This window comes from Arvicanthis niloticus, chromosome 17 (assembly GCF_011762505.2).
Source record: "Arvicanthis niloticus isolate mArvNil1 chromosome 17, mArvNil1.pat.X, whole genome shotgun sequence".
Lineage (NCBI taxonomy): Eukaryota > Metazoa > Chordata > Mammalia > Rodentia > Muridae > Arvicanthis > Arvicanthis niloticus.
Genome location: NC_047674.1, coordinates 61,020,142 through 61,035,675, shown reverse-complemented (window position 1 = coordinate 61,035,675; position 15,534 = coordinate 61,020,142).

Below are 15,534 nucleotides of genomic sequence, written 5' to 3'. Positions count from 1 at the left end.
TGTTTCTTGGAAAATTGTATTTCAGTCCTTTACTCTGAGATAGTGTCTGTCTTTGACACTGAGGTGTGTTTCCTGTATTCAGCAAAATGCTGGGTCCTGTTTACATTTCTAGTCTGTTAGTCTATGTGTTTTCATTGGGAAATTGAGTCCATTGATGTTAAGAGCTATTAAGGAATACTGATTGTTGCTTTTTGTTAATTTTTTGTTGTTAGAGGTGGAATTATTTTTGTGTGGCTATCTTCTTTTAGGTTTGTTGAAAGATTACTTTTTTTGCTTCTTCTAGGCGGTAGTTTCTCTCATTGTGTTTGAGTTTTCAGTCTATTATCCTTTGTAGGGCTGGATTTGTGGAAAGATATTGTATAAATTTGGTTTTGTCATAGAGTATCTTGGTTTCTCTATCTATGGTAATTGAGAGTTTTCCTGGGTATTGCAGCCTGGGGTGGATTTATGTTCTCTTAGGGTCTATATGACATCTGTTCAGGATCTTCTGGCTTTCATAGTCTCTGGTGAGAAGTCTGGTTTAATTCTGATAGGTCTGCCTTTATAAGTTACTTGACTTTTTCCCTTACTGCTTTTAATATTCTTCCTTTGTTTTGTGAATTTGGTGTTTTGATTATTATGTGACGAGAGAAATTTATTTTCTGGTCCATTCTATTTGGAGTTTTATAGGCTCCTTGTATATTTATGGGCATCTCTTTCTTTAGGTTAGGGACATTTTCTTCATTAATTTTGTTGAAGATATTTACTGGCCCTTTAATTTAGGAATATTCACTCTCTTCTATACCTGTCAGTCTTAGGTTTGGTCTTCTCATTGTGTCCTGGATTTTCTGGATGTTTTGGGTTAGGAGCTTTTTGCATTTTGCATTTTCTTTGACAGTTGTGTCAATGTTTTCTATGCTATCTTCTGCACCTGAGATTCTCTCCTCTATCTTTTGTATTCTGTTGGTGATGCTTACATCTATGACTCCTGATCTCTTTCCTAGGTTTTCTATGTCCAGGGTAGTCTCCCTTTGCAATTTCTTTATTGTCTCTATTTCCATTTTTAAATCCTGGATGATTTTGTTTAATTCCTTCATCTGTTTGGTTTCCTTTTCTTGTAATTTTTTTAAAAGGGATTTTTGTGTTTCTTCTTTAAGGTCTTCTACTTGTTTACTTGTGTTCTCTTATATTTAAGGGAATTATTTATGTTCTTCTTAAAGTCATTTATTATCATCATGTGATGTGACTTTGCACCAGAGTCTTGTTTTTCAAGTGTGTTGGGGGTACACAGGGCTCACTGTGTTGGGAGAACTGGGTTCTGATGATGCCAAGTAGCCTTGGTTTCTGTTGCTTTTGTTCTTGCCCTTGCCTCTTGCCATCTGGATACCTCTGGTGTTAGCTGGTCTTGCTGTCTCTGACTGTGGCTTGTCCCTCCTGCAAGCCTGTGTGTCAGTCCTCCTGGCAGACCAGTTCTCTCCGGGATGAATTTGGAGAGCTGTGGCACAGGATCGGTTCCAGGGTGCAGAAGGAAACCCGAAGGATCCTGTTCCTGGCTGTTCCTTGGTTCCTGTGTCCTGATGACTCTGGGTTGGTTTCTCCTGGGCCAGGAATTTGAGCAGAAGTGGTGGTGTTGCCTGTGCTCACAGGTATGCCAACACTCCTGGAAGACCAGCTCTCTCATGGTAGTATTTGTGTATGGAGCTCTGTGGCACAGGATCAGCTCCAGGCACACAGGAAAACCAGAAGCCCAAATAGATTCTTATATTGGTTCAGGTGTCCCTGTTATGTTGAGATCCATTCCAGGGACATCTTATACCATAAAAGCTTATATTCTACAAAGGTACAGAAAGTGCTGTTGAGTGGTTGGTTTGGGTCCAAGCTCATTTATATATTTTTTCAAACAAATTTTGAATTTATTTTTTAACTTGAGTTACAAGATAGCAAATTTCCATATGATTTTTCTATATAGCCTTTATTTTTATCAACACCCCAATCCCTATGTCTTCCCCACCTTTGATAAGTTCATTCTACCTCCAATATTCCCATCTCTACTTTCATATCCTCTATGTTCTGCTATCAACTCTTTTTATTTTTTTAGATTAATGTTTTATTGGATATTTTATTTACATTTCAGATGTTATCACCTTTCCTCATTTCTCCCTCACCCAGGAACCTCTTATCCCATCTCCCCTCCCCCTGCTTCTATGAGGACATGCCCCTACCCACCCACTCCTTCCTCATCACCCTTGAATTCCCCACAAAAATTTAAATATATGCATATATTTAAAAATATACATACCTTATAAATATATATAATGATATATATGTATATATGCATTCTTAAGTATATATATATACATAAAGATGTATATATGTACACATTCATATCAAAGAATACTCTTTTATACATATATTCATATGTGTGTCTACATAACAAGGAATTACAAAGATGGGTTAAAGGGGAGATCTCTTTTTTCTTTTTATTTCATTAATTTCTGCTCTGATATTGGTTATTTTTACCCTTTTTCTGTTTTAGGTATTTTTTGTTTTTTAGTTTTCCAAGGCATTGAGGAAAATATTAAGTTGTTTATTTTAATTCTGTTTTTAATTTTTTATTATTGTGATGCTGTTTTATTCTTGCCATTCATTGTGACAATATGAAATGAAGGACCCATAAAAATGATGAAAACAAAAAAATTATAGGTTGGTGACAATATGAGACAAGGATTGGGCAAAATTAAGCTTATAGGAAGATTCTTACCAACACTTTGTAAAATATTAACGTTACTGGCAGGAATAAAGAACATGTAACAGTAACGACTGTGTCATTTCACAACTCCCATTCTAATGTGAGAAAGTGATATGCTCCAAAGCACATGACTGACAGATTGTTCCCCTGTTAAAGAACTTTGTAATTGCCAAGTTCTCTACTGTAGTCTATAGTCAGAACTATATTTCAGATTTTCATAACACATAGAAAATAGGGGGACCAAATGTGAATGGCAACATTGACCTTGAATATACAGTACATCTGGTGTGGTTCAGGGAGTTCTTATTCATGATTTCATGACACTGTTCAGATTTAACTTCCCCACTGAAGTTGAATTCAGTTTTTTTAAAAATTGAAAATAGATTCTTCTCTATTACAATACACATTGACCACAATTTCCTCTCCTTTTACTCTTTCAAGCTCTCTCTATGTCCCTGCTCCTCCAGATCCACCCCTCATGCCACCCTTATTTTCCTTCAGAAAGGAGCAGGTCTCCAAGAGACAACAACCAAAACCACCACCACCACCACCAGTACTACCACCACCACCAGTACCACCACCAGTACTACCACCAGTACCACCACCACCACCAGTACTAGCACCACCACCACCACCACCAAAAAGATATAATAAGACAAGGCAAAGTGCTCATGTGGAGGCTGGACAAGGCAATCCAATAGGGGGAAATATCTCAAGACTAGGCAAGAGAGTCAGAAACACACCTGCTCCCACTGTTAGTAGTCCCACAAACACAAAGCTAACAGGCATAACATGTATGAAGATGACCTGGTGCACACTTATGCAGGCCCTGTGATTGCACCTTCTCTGTGAGCACATATGAGCACATATGATTCAGTGGGTTATATTCTCTTGGATTCCTCTATCCCCTCTGACTCCTACAGTCTTTCCTCCCTACCTTCTGGAGGGTTTTCCAAGCTCCAATGGAAGAGACCAGATGGAGACATCCAGTTTAGACTATGGCTATGGTCTTTTTCTCACTACTTTTTTTGTTTGTTTGTTTACTTGGTATCAGAAATTAGACCTGTAAATATTTCACTTAGGACTTTCTTTACTGTATTCCACAGATGTAGTGTTCTTATTTTTGTTTAATTCTAAACTTTTAACTTTTCTTTTTTATTCACCCAATGTTATATTCATCATTCAGTAATATATTGTTCAATTTCTATGACTGAGTTTATTGTCTGTTGTTCTTTTTGTTAAAGTTGGTTTTATTCTGTTGTCACTGATGAACAGAGATGCAAAAATTTCTCAATATAATACATTCTCAATTCAAGATCATATCAATATGGATATTTATTGTGAATAAGTTGGCTTCATTCCTGAGATGGTTCAACATATGTGAATAAATAAATGCAATTTATTGCATGAATGGAGTGAAAGACATGTCACACGACTGTCTAATTAGACTCAAAAATGCTTTTTCACAAAACCCAACATCCATTCATAATGAAAGCAGTAAAGTGGTGAGGAATGGATGTAAGGAACATACCTGAACATAATAAGAATCTATATAAGACAAATGAATAGATAATATGTTTGTTGGAGAATTCTTAATGAATTCTATGGTCAGGAGCAAGACTCAGAATCTATCCTCTGTAGCCTTTTGCATTCTACTGCTTGGAGTCTTAGTTAGAGCAATAAGATGAGAGAATAAAGGGGATATACATAGGACAAGAAAAGTCAGAATACCTCTCCTTCTTCTTCTCCTCTTCTTACTCCTTTTCTTCCTCTCAGTACTCCTCCCACCTTAGCTCCTCCTGCATATCACCCTTCCTGTTAAAATGAAACTTTTCTCTCAAAATACAATTAGAGCATAATTATGCCAATTTGTACCAGTGAGGTACAAGATAGTCCTAATACCCAGTCCATCATTTTGTTGACTAACCAGAACCTCTGTCATCTATCCTAACTAAAACATTTAGTTCTGAACCTGGCTTTAGGATGAATGTCAGCTGACGACCATCCACTCAAATCTTTTCTCTCAAGGTAAATAGCCAGGATTGGCTATGAGGCTATAAGTTTTCAACCCTGTCAGAAATCCAGAATGACTGAGTTAACTATAATTGTGGAAGCTAGGTGATGAAAGAGAGAAAGAGGGGGGAGACAGGGAGACAGATGTTCATGTATCTCCACCAGTCAAAGATAGTTGATATATGTAGGTTGGGTAGTGGGTTACACCTCTGATTGAGCATTACCAATCTTATAAAGCCTTTGATTAACATTTTAAAAAAATGTATAAGTGCAAAAAGGAAAAGTGGGCATGGGATAGGGGTTTTCTAAGGGGGTGGGAATGGGGAAAGGGGATGGCATCTGAAGTGTAAATAAAATATCCAATAAAAAAAGAAAAGTCAGAATACCTTTATGTTTGAGTGATATGGTTCTATACATGAGAGACCAGAAAGACCCTCTCCCTGGCAATAAACTTCTTAGAGCTGATAAACACGTTCAGTAAAGTGTCAGGATACAAAGCTGCTGCTCTAAAATCAGTAGTCTTCTTGATTATCAATGAAAAACACCAATAAAGGACTAGAAAAGCAATCCCATTCACAGTAGCCCCCCAACATGTGTGAGCATGCACACATGCATGCATATGTATACATGTATATGCACACAAAACTTAAAGTAAGCTTAATCACATAACTAAAGGATTTTTACTATGAACACTTTAAAATGCTAAAGAAAAAAAATGAGGCAGGTACTAGAAAATAGAAAGATTTCCGACACTCATGGATCAGAGAAGTAATGTTGAGAAAATGGCCATCCTACCATTGTGTATATGCATACACAATACAATCTCAATAAAAATTCTCATTTTTCACAGATATAGTTAAAAAAGAACCCTTAATATGTACATGAAAACATTAATGACCAAGAATAGTGAAAAAAAATCTTCTGAATACAAAGAAGACAGTGAGAGGTATTATTATATTTGACTAAGTTACTTTATAGAAATATGGTAATACACAAAACCAAATACATACTCCAGTGGAACAATTCCCCCCAAAACATGCCCAGTCATATCTAAGATATCCTACAATTAAGACTCATTTATCAGCTGACTTTTGGTTGCATCAAGCTAACAAATAAAGCTAAGAGCCTATTTTTCATTTCAAGCTTAAATTAAAATATCTCCATATTTAAGAGAAACATAGAATATAAAATGTGAATATGTATATACAAATAGGCCTGTAATGAAATGTGAATAAATAACCATGTTTACTCGTCATAAGGTAAGAGAAATGTTTGATCCAATGCGTCAGACATGGTTGTCTGGGGTTTCCAGTGAATAGACTGGGGAAAACTGGGTAAGAGTTATCATTAGAGCTGGGAAACAGCTGGAAACCTTTAAACTAACAATGTAACAAAATAGAAACCCTCAAAACGCAGGACATAAAAATGGCAGAGCCTGTCCCAAGGATATGGGTGCAGTTGAGCGGCTTCCTCTCCCTTGTGAGGGGCAACTGGAGCTACACTGGAGACAGGGAGCTCCTGCACTCCCTTTGACATTGACACTGCACTCTCAGTAACAGACAGCTGAAACATTTTTCTTTATATTATATATATTTAATATATTATATATTAAATATTATATATTATATATGTTAAATATAATATATTTATATTTTATGATAAATGATGAATTAGGCAAACATTTTATTTTTAAGCTCTTTAGAGAATATTGAAAGCACAAAATTTCCTTCTAAAAGTGTCCCAAAATAAAATTTTTAGCTTGTAATACTTTCACATTTTAACCATTTGTAATTACTGAGTTTTTCAATTCAACATCTCTTCTCCATTCAATTGCCTTTCTGGAATTTTCTCCCATGTTACTGACTTTCCCAAACACGTTGCTCATTTTGTCATCCATTTTCTTTTTCTGATTCCTCCTCTATCTGGACAACTTCCCTTTCCAGATTCTTAATCGAGTGAACATACTTGCTTGTACCTTCCCTCAGTCTCTAATAACTTTCACTGGGAACCTTCTGAAATCATCACCTGGAATTTTGCTATTTAGTATTTCTGAGTTTAGTGAGTGGGGAGTTATGATCTTTTAGAGGAATCAGGCAGCCTTTCTTTTTTATATTTACTGTGTTTCTGGATTGCCACTTGAACAGTTTTTAGAATATCTTCATTGTTGTTAATAATCATCTTTACCGAGAAGTCTGCTTTGAAAAAAAAGTTTATATTTTAATTTTCTATACAAGCATACATTGTACATGAGCAAATCCCCAAACTATTTACCTGTCCATCTCCTTCCCAAAGGTCCCTTAGTTATGCTAGATAGTTTCACTTCTTTTTTATGTTAGAAAAGCAGATATGAGGTCAGCCTGTCATACTGCACCCCGACTCTCTGCTGGGTGTGTCGCTGGCACACCACCAGACGGAGGCAGGATAAAGTTGAAGCAGGAGTCCACAGTGGTTCCCGGTCTCCTCTTTCGATACCTGGGCACTGCCAGCATATGACAAAACTAGGGAATCAGGAACCCTTCCTCCTGGGGCAGCTTTACAGCAGGCAGAAAGGGGAGGCGAAGCCCAGGATGAGTGGAATCCAGTCTAACCAGAGGGGCAGGAGGAGAAAAGCCTTCCTTGGAAGTTCTAGGCACTTCTCTTTAGTTGAAAGCTTTCCCTGTCTAGATCCTTAATGAAGCAGCTCTCTGAGATGATCCTTGCTTGATTTGATAGTGGATGTAAATGACTACACTTTATTAATCAGGGGGATCCAGGGATTATATACATTTTGGGGAAGAAATACCCAGGAAGAGAAGTTCTTTGGCTGACAGGTCAAGGCAATCTAGATACCCCATTAGCATGGAGAAGAACTCCAGGTAGTTCGCTACATGACTGAGTGCCTATGGTCCTCTCAGTAGGGTGTCATGGTTATGTGCTTCAAAGCAGGTACAGAGACAGGTAGGGAATGGCTCCACTCCTGCCATCAAATCTCTGAGATTCCTGGGGTTTGAGCACATTCAACCTTACCAGTTCTTATATGTGTCAGGTAGCATGGTCCTACATGCCCTGCAGTCAGCCTACTCTTGAATGCTTGGTCCCCAGCAGCACTGAGTGAGAAAACTCCTAAGTGCTTTTGAAAGTGGCTTTTGCTTTCTGACTCCCTCCCTGGGACCTGGGTGACTGACTGTGCAGGCTTATTTCCCATTGTCACCTGCCATTGTTCTGTGTCTTTCATGCTACCTTTCAGTTCCTTGTGGCTTTCAAAACCTTGTCCTCTTTCTTTGGAATGGAGTTGGCTTTTTAAAAAATCGTTTTCTTATTCTGACTCTCTCTTTGCCATATTACCTGGAGACAAAGTCCAACCTGCCCTCTTATCAGACTGGAAGTCACTGACAATTTTTACTGGGACCCTTTTGAAATCTTCACCTGGAATTTTTCCTATTATTTTTAGTATCTCTGAGTTTAGTAGCTAGGGAGTTATGATCGTTTAGAGGAATCACGCTGCCTTTTCCTTTTGTGTTTATTGTTCCTGAGTTGTATTAGTTAGTACTTTGATGATATAAACAGAACGTTGGGGACTGGAGAGATTTCTCAGTGTTTAAGAACATTGATTGCTCTCCTATAGGACCCAAGTTCAATTCCTTGTACTCCACATGGCTGGTCATAACTGTCTATAATGCTAGTCCCAGGGAATCTGTTGCCTTCTTCTGGGCTGTTGGTCACCAAGCACACAAGTATTTCACAGACATACATGCAGGCAAAATGCCCATATTCATAAACAACAAATAAACGGCTTTGAGGGAAATCATAAATTTAATCTTCAGACTAAAATGTTTAACATTTTCTTCCTTTTGTAAAAATCTGCAGAATTAACATTTTCCCGATTGAAAAATATCAAGCTACATTAATTTGATTTGCTTAATACAGTTTTACCCAAACCTTTTTGGCTTTAAACAGCACATGGTTGATTAATTCACATATTTTAATTGTATATATTAAAAAGAATCACAGTATTATTTCCATGTATGCGTATAGTGAGTGCTGGTAGTATCCATCTTCTGACATTCGCAGAATACTGAAAATACAAGTTTCATCCACACAGATACACATTTCTCTATTAACAGATGATTTGGAATACTTTAAAAGGTAGAACCTACTTGTTTAGCAATTTGGAAGGAAGAATAAAGAGATTTTGTCAGATAGTTTGATGGAGAGGTTTGTAAAAACCCTGGCCAATACTTCACTGCCCCAAAGGAGATGCTTGGCTGTCTCAGAGCTCTGGCTCTCTTTCCACCCAAACCAATAACTTTTTGAATGAACCTTCAATTTAGTTCACCTCTGAAATAGTGAGCTCTTCATGGCATTTCTATCTGCGAACTTCAAAACCCTAGTTACATCAATCAAAGTGAATTTTCTAACTTATAATTATGTCCATTTCTTAATAAAATTGCTCCCTTTCTTCCCTTCATGCAATCATAAATGCTATTAGGTGATAAACGTCTGCTGAATGTGCCATGATCTTGTCTCCAGGAATGATTGTAACAGACATCTGTGGTGTGAAGTGGCCCCCTGGTGGGATTTTAGAAACAGTTGGAAACACTGTATCCTGAGTAGAAATGAATTCACATCCTAAGTGTATATTCTAAAACACATAATCTAAAACTTTCTTGCTTTGCCTTTAAAAGGCAAAAAATATACACATTTATAAAAAAGTGGAAAATGAAAATGAAATGGTATTTAAAACATTTCTTCAGGAACAGCAAGATTATCGGGCAGGTGAAACATTTTCTGTCGTTCCTGATGACCTGAGCTAGGTCCACAGAACCCAATGGTGAAAGATGAAAGGAGAGAACCAACTTCAACAAACTGTCACTTTCACATCCATATATGGTCTGTGATGGGACACACACCCATCCACACCCATAATCCCTCCTCACATCTTTACATCCCACACACACTCATGTGTCTGCGTGGGCTTTGCTCATGGATAAATTCTCTTCTACTGAGCTATATAGTCAGCCCTGAACATATTATTTCATCTTCAACTATTTTATTCTATTTCTAAAGCATATCACTATTAAAATGTGTTATTGTGGGCCTGGAAAGAAGGTTTTAGTGATTAAGAGCACTTGTGGAGGACCTGGGTTGGTTCATAGCACCCACATGGTGGCTCACAACTATCTATTGAGTATCTCTTCAGGTCTCCTCAGGCATTGCATCATGCGACACACACACACACACACACACACACACACACACACACAGGCAAAACCCTCATACACAGAAAATAAACATAAGTCATCTGAAAAAGCATTACTGTTATATCATCATCACACCTGTGATGTTTAACAGTGATGTAAACTTGACAGGATCTAGAGGCAGCTAGGAGGCAAACCTCCAGACACACCTGTGAAGGATTATCTAGATTAAAATAATTGAAGCAGAAAGACCTGCCTTAACTGTAGGTGGCACCATTCTTTGGGGTGAGGTCCTGGACTGAGTAAAAAGTAGAAAGTAAGTGGACATCAGAACATTCTTCTCTCTGTGCTGCCTAACTGCAAATGCAGTAAGACTAGCAGCCTAAAGCCATTATGAACTGTGCTCTGTAGTGGTGAACCAAACAAAACTTCATTTCTTGCTGCTTTTGTCAGGTGTGTAGTCACAATGAGGAAACGAGAAATTTCTTGGTTAGAGTATTTGAAGCGGGAAGACTCACCATATAAGTGGGTGGCCCCTTCTTGTGGCAGTCCAGATAAAATGACATGGAAGAAGAAAGCTTTGCTTTTTGCCTCACACTTGCTGATAAGTTGAGCTGGAAAGACCCTGTTGCCATGGCATCCATTCATTGATATTAGAACTTACTTCTTCAGGATTCCAAAGTAGATTTAAGACCAGCATCTCTCCAGGAATCCTCCAGGCCTTCAATGCTATTTTGAGAAAACTGGGACATTTAGCCTCATGAGCTGAGGAACTACTGTATTCTCTATGTCTCTAGTGTGAGACATTGTTGGACATAACCAACCCTTTATAAGCCAACATAATAAAATCCTCTTTAACATATTGGATCATTTTACTAGTTCTGTTCATAATATAGATGGGTCATTCTATCAGTACTGTTCCCTGAGAGAACTGTGATTAATTCATTAACCTTTCTTCTATTTCTGGAACATTCCATTCTACAATCTCTTTTTGAATGCTTTTATTAATAATTGTCATGTCTGTTTTCTAGAAATGTTTCTAGAATTCTTTTACAAAAATCAGTGACAAAATTTATATAATTTTGACCATAGTGCAGGAGAATTATGGCATGATATTTTTTTTGTTGCATTGCGCTGTTTGCAGGACTCTTACATGCTGGCTCAGCCTTTAGAACTCAGGAGTTCCAGCAAACTGTGCAAATAAGGACTTTTATAACTCAGCTAGAGTTCCATGCTTGGGAAGAAACTCTCCCCTGGATACATTCTGCACCATCCAATTAATTACATGCTCTAAAGAGGGTAAATGGAGCCTGTTTCCTGCCGAGCGTAGTGATTATAGTTTGCTCCAATAAAAAAGCAACTGTGCTTGTTTTCAAGTGAAATATAAATATACGTATTAACCAGTTACCAGTGGTCTGCTGTAAGTTACCATTCAAGACAATCACAAACCTACCCAGTTTTAAGGTGAAGAAACAAATTCTCTAAGAGGAGCAGGAAGACATTGGGGATATATCTTACCATTGTCACAGCTATCACTATAAATTCTTTTTGTTGTTCTTCTATAAACATGGAAAGAAATACTCTAGCCAAAGAAATTCCGTTTTATTTGTGAAATAACATTCATGGAATCAATAGAATTAGTATTTTATTTATAGAGGGAGCAGGGTAGAGCCTTGCTATGCAGCCTAGGCTGGCTTGAGTCTGGCTATTTACTTCATGAGTACTGGGAACATGGAAGTGTACTTTCATACCCGGTCATATTTTATGTATTATATGTAATTGGCTTAACTTATAGATGACAAGAAGCCTCATCAAAACATTAAATCTACATAATTAGAACCTATTTAATTCAGTTTTGAAGATGCATAAGACAGCTGAGGTTGCCAGAGGATTAAGATCATGGATAGTAACTGGACTGGTGAGCTTTTATCCACTTGATGCAAATTCAGTCTTCCGGGATGAGGAAACCTCAATTGAGAAAATGACTTCATTAGATTTTCCTGTAGACAAATCTTGAAACATTTTATTTTTTTTGTTTCCCTTTTTAAAACTTTATATGTGTAGGTTTTTTTTTCTTCATTTGTGTCTATGCGCCATGTACATGCCTAGTATCCACAGAGGCTAGAAGACGGTGTCAGATCCCCTGAAACTGGAGTTATAGATAGTTATGACCATCCCCCCCCCCCCGCCACTTTGGGTGTTGAGAATCAAACTCCAGTCCTCCGAGAGTGCTCTTTAATGGCTGAGCCAACTCTGCATCCTCTGTGGTGATTTTCTTGTTTTATGATTGGGAGGGACCAGAAAACAAGCTAAGCAAACTGTGGAAGCAAGTCAGTTCCCAACATGCTTATGGGGGCTCACAGCCATTGGTAACTCCAGTTTCTTAGGGCATCTGTGACCTTTGCTTATTTCTGCAGGTATGGTATGCACACAGTCCATAAGCATATATGCGACCAAAGTACTCAAACACATAAAAAGGAAAATAAATAATATTTTTAAATTAGAAAAGGAAAGCCATTTCAAATATAAAGCAAGTAGTAAAACTCATAATCTCAATAGTGGTTCTCTGGAACACAGACACTTTCCAAGATGACAGTTTTAAAGCATCTTATCTTTTCCTACATCTTCATTCCCCGTCTCAAGAAGGAAGACCAAAGTATGGATGCTTCAGTTCTTCTTAGAAGGGAAAACAAAATACTCACGGGAGAAAATATAGAGACAAATTGTGGAACAGAGACTGAAGAAAAGACCATCCAGAAACTGCCCCATCTGGGGATCCATCTCATATACAGTCACCAAACCCAGTCACTATTGCAGATGCCAAGAAGTGCCTGTTGGCAGGAGCCTGATATAGCTGTCTCCAGAGAGGCTCTACCAGAGCCTGACAAATACAGAGGCAGATGCTTGCAGCCAACCATTGGACTGAGTATGGGGTCCCCAATGGAGGAATTAGAGAAAGAACAGAAGGAGCTGAAGGGGTTTGTAACCCCATAGGAAGAACAATCAACAAGACCCCCAGAGCTACCAGGAACTAAACCACCACTCAAAGAGTTTACATGGAGCAATTCATGGCTCCAGCTGCATATGTAGCAGAGGATGGCCTTGTCACACATCAATGAGAGGAGAAGCCCTTGGTTCTGTGAAGGCTTGATGCCCCAGTGTAGGTGAATGCCAGGTTGGGGAGGTGGGAGTGGGTGGGTGGGGAAACACCCTTGTAGAAGCAGGGGGAGTGGAAACCTGGAAAGGGGATAATATTTGAAATGCAAATAAAGAAAATATCTAAAAAAAAAAAAGATAATGAGCCCAGTTCATATTTCCATGACAATGAGGACAATAGCAGTCCTCACTGAACTTCCATCTGATTTGGGAACACACCTGAATAGCTCCTGGAGGGCTGATATCCAGAACTCCATGCTGCCCTGTGTCTTTCTGTTTGAACTCATCATTTTTTCCTCTGAAATTTATGAAGTCATTCTCAGCAATCAGATTTGGTAACAACACTTAAGACTATTTTTGTTGATGTGTGTGTGTGTTTATAATTTTTGCTTTTCTGAGAAAAGGTTTCACTTTAGAAACAAGGCTGGTAAACTCATGATCCTCCTGCCTCAGCCACTGAGTGCTGGAACTACAATCAAGTACCACCATTCCCGTTTCAACCTTTGGAGTTTTAATCTAAACAAAAGCCTCTTGTTTCCCACACTATTTCTGTACTTCATTCTCAAAGTTTCTTCATAAATTCCTTAATGAATTATCTGAGCTCTGGTTTGGCAAGACCAGATACACTGGCATGACTTTATTCTAGAAACTCCAGCTGGCTTCAGTGCAAAAGGAGAGAAGTTCACACTGATACTAGGAAACAACAGAAACTGATATCCTATGGTATGTGTCAGGGCTGCCTGCGATTATCAAGGCTCGTAGAGAAACCGTGGGGAAGTGGGACATGGGCCCTTCCAGCTACAGACCGTCAGAGAGCTTCTCCTTTCCAAGCTCAAACTCCTCCTGAAGTTCAAGCTTAAGCTGCTTATTGTAGTAAAGGAAACAGGATAAAGAAGCAGGGAAAACGTCCACTGATGTGGCTTGGTTTAGAAAGAGGATTTGTTGCTGCCCCAAGTATTTAACAGAGACTGTTCATTTGTAACAGGGCCCATGCTGGAGATGGAGCCTGGGTCCTTGAGAAAAGGCAAGTTCTCTGTTCCTGAGCCCCATCACTAGCCTGTGACCATCCATATTTGCAGCAGCTTGTTAGTTAGTGAGACAAGGTGGCAAGAAGATTCTGCACTGTATTTTATTCTTGTGAAGCCATATAGTCTACCATGTCTCTAAGGTTTCCAAGAACTTGCACCATATGGTCACAAGAAACATGCCCTTAGGCTGCAAAGTCATCCTGTTCACTCTCCCATGTCATGGTTTGTTGGTGAAGTGTCTCCCACAAGTTTATTTATTTGAACACACAGCCACTGAGTTGCTGATGCTTTTATAGACACAGAGCCTTGGTGATAGATATACACCATTATACCCTGAGTACCTTGGCCTGGCCCCTGTCCTGCTTCTACATGGTCAGTATCATGGTATTTACCCCTATGGATTATATCACCTAAGCAGTGAGCCAGAGTAAAACCTTCCTCCTGTCAGTTGCTTCCATCAGATATTCAGTCACAGGAGGAGAGAAACTAATAAAGTTCATAATCCTCGTATTAACAATGGAAAAAATAAATGAAGGTAGCCGGGCAGTGGTGGTGCACGCCTTTAATCCCAGCCCTTGGGAGGCAGAGGCAGGCGGATTTCTGAGTTTGAGGCCAGCCTGGTCTACAGAGTTAGTTCCAGGACAGCCAGGGCTACACAGAGAAACCTTGTCTCGAAAAACCAAAAAAAAAAAAAAAAAAAAAAAAACAAAACCCAAAAATAAAGGTAAAATGAATAAATAAACAAGGAACAAGCATAGCAGCTAAATAAAAGCAGCTTAGATTTATTAAAAAAAAAAAAAGTGGCGGAGAATGATCTGGAGTTCCTGGAGCTGCTCAAACACAGGTTTTCTCTCTGGAAGGCAGCAATGTGGGGAATTGTTGGCAGAGTGGGGTGGAGGCAAAACTTGGTTTTGCAAAAGTAAAAGTTGCTTCGTATTAATAATATTTACTCTTCTTGATTCTTTGTTATTCTGGGTCGGAAGTCGGTGGCCCAGTCACCTGTCTCAATCAACTTCACAAGTGTTCATGCATGATTACATACCATCACATATCCCTACACATGTACATATAAACAAACAGACATATACATATATACATTTGGATGAGGCATCCCCTCTCCCATCTTATTTATTTTCTCTGGTCTTTTTATACCTTCTAGGCAAAAGTTCTTTAGAAAATTACCTCACTGATAAAATGTTACATAAAATAGGAGTTACAGAAGGATGTTGATATTAAGTTTTAATAAGTGTTTCATTCTATATGATCATTATAAGTTCAAAGCAACACTTTTTACATGGTCTTGCCTTATCATAGTATACATCTGTGGCTTCATCCTTGGACATAAATGTTTTTACCATTTGTCCTAAGCCTATTTCTCCTTTTTAGTGTTATTATGAAAGCTCATTGTATTTGTCATTATGCATCTTTTACT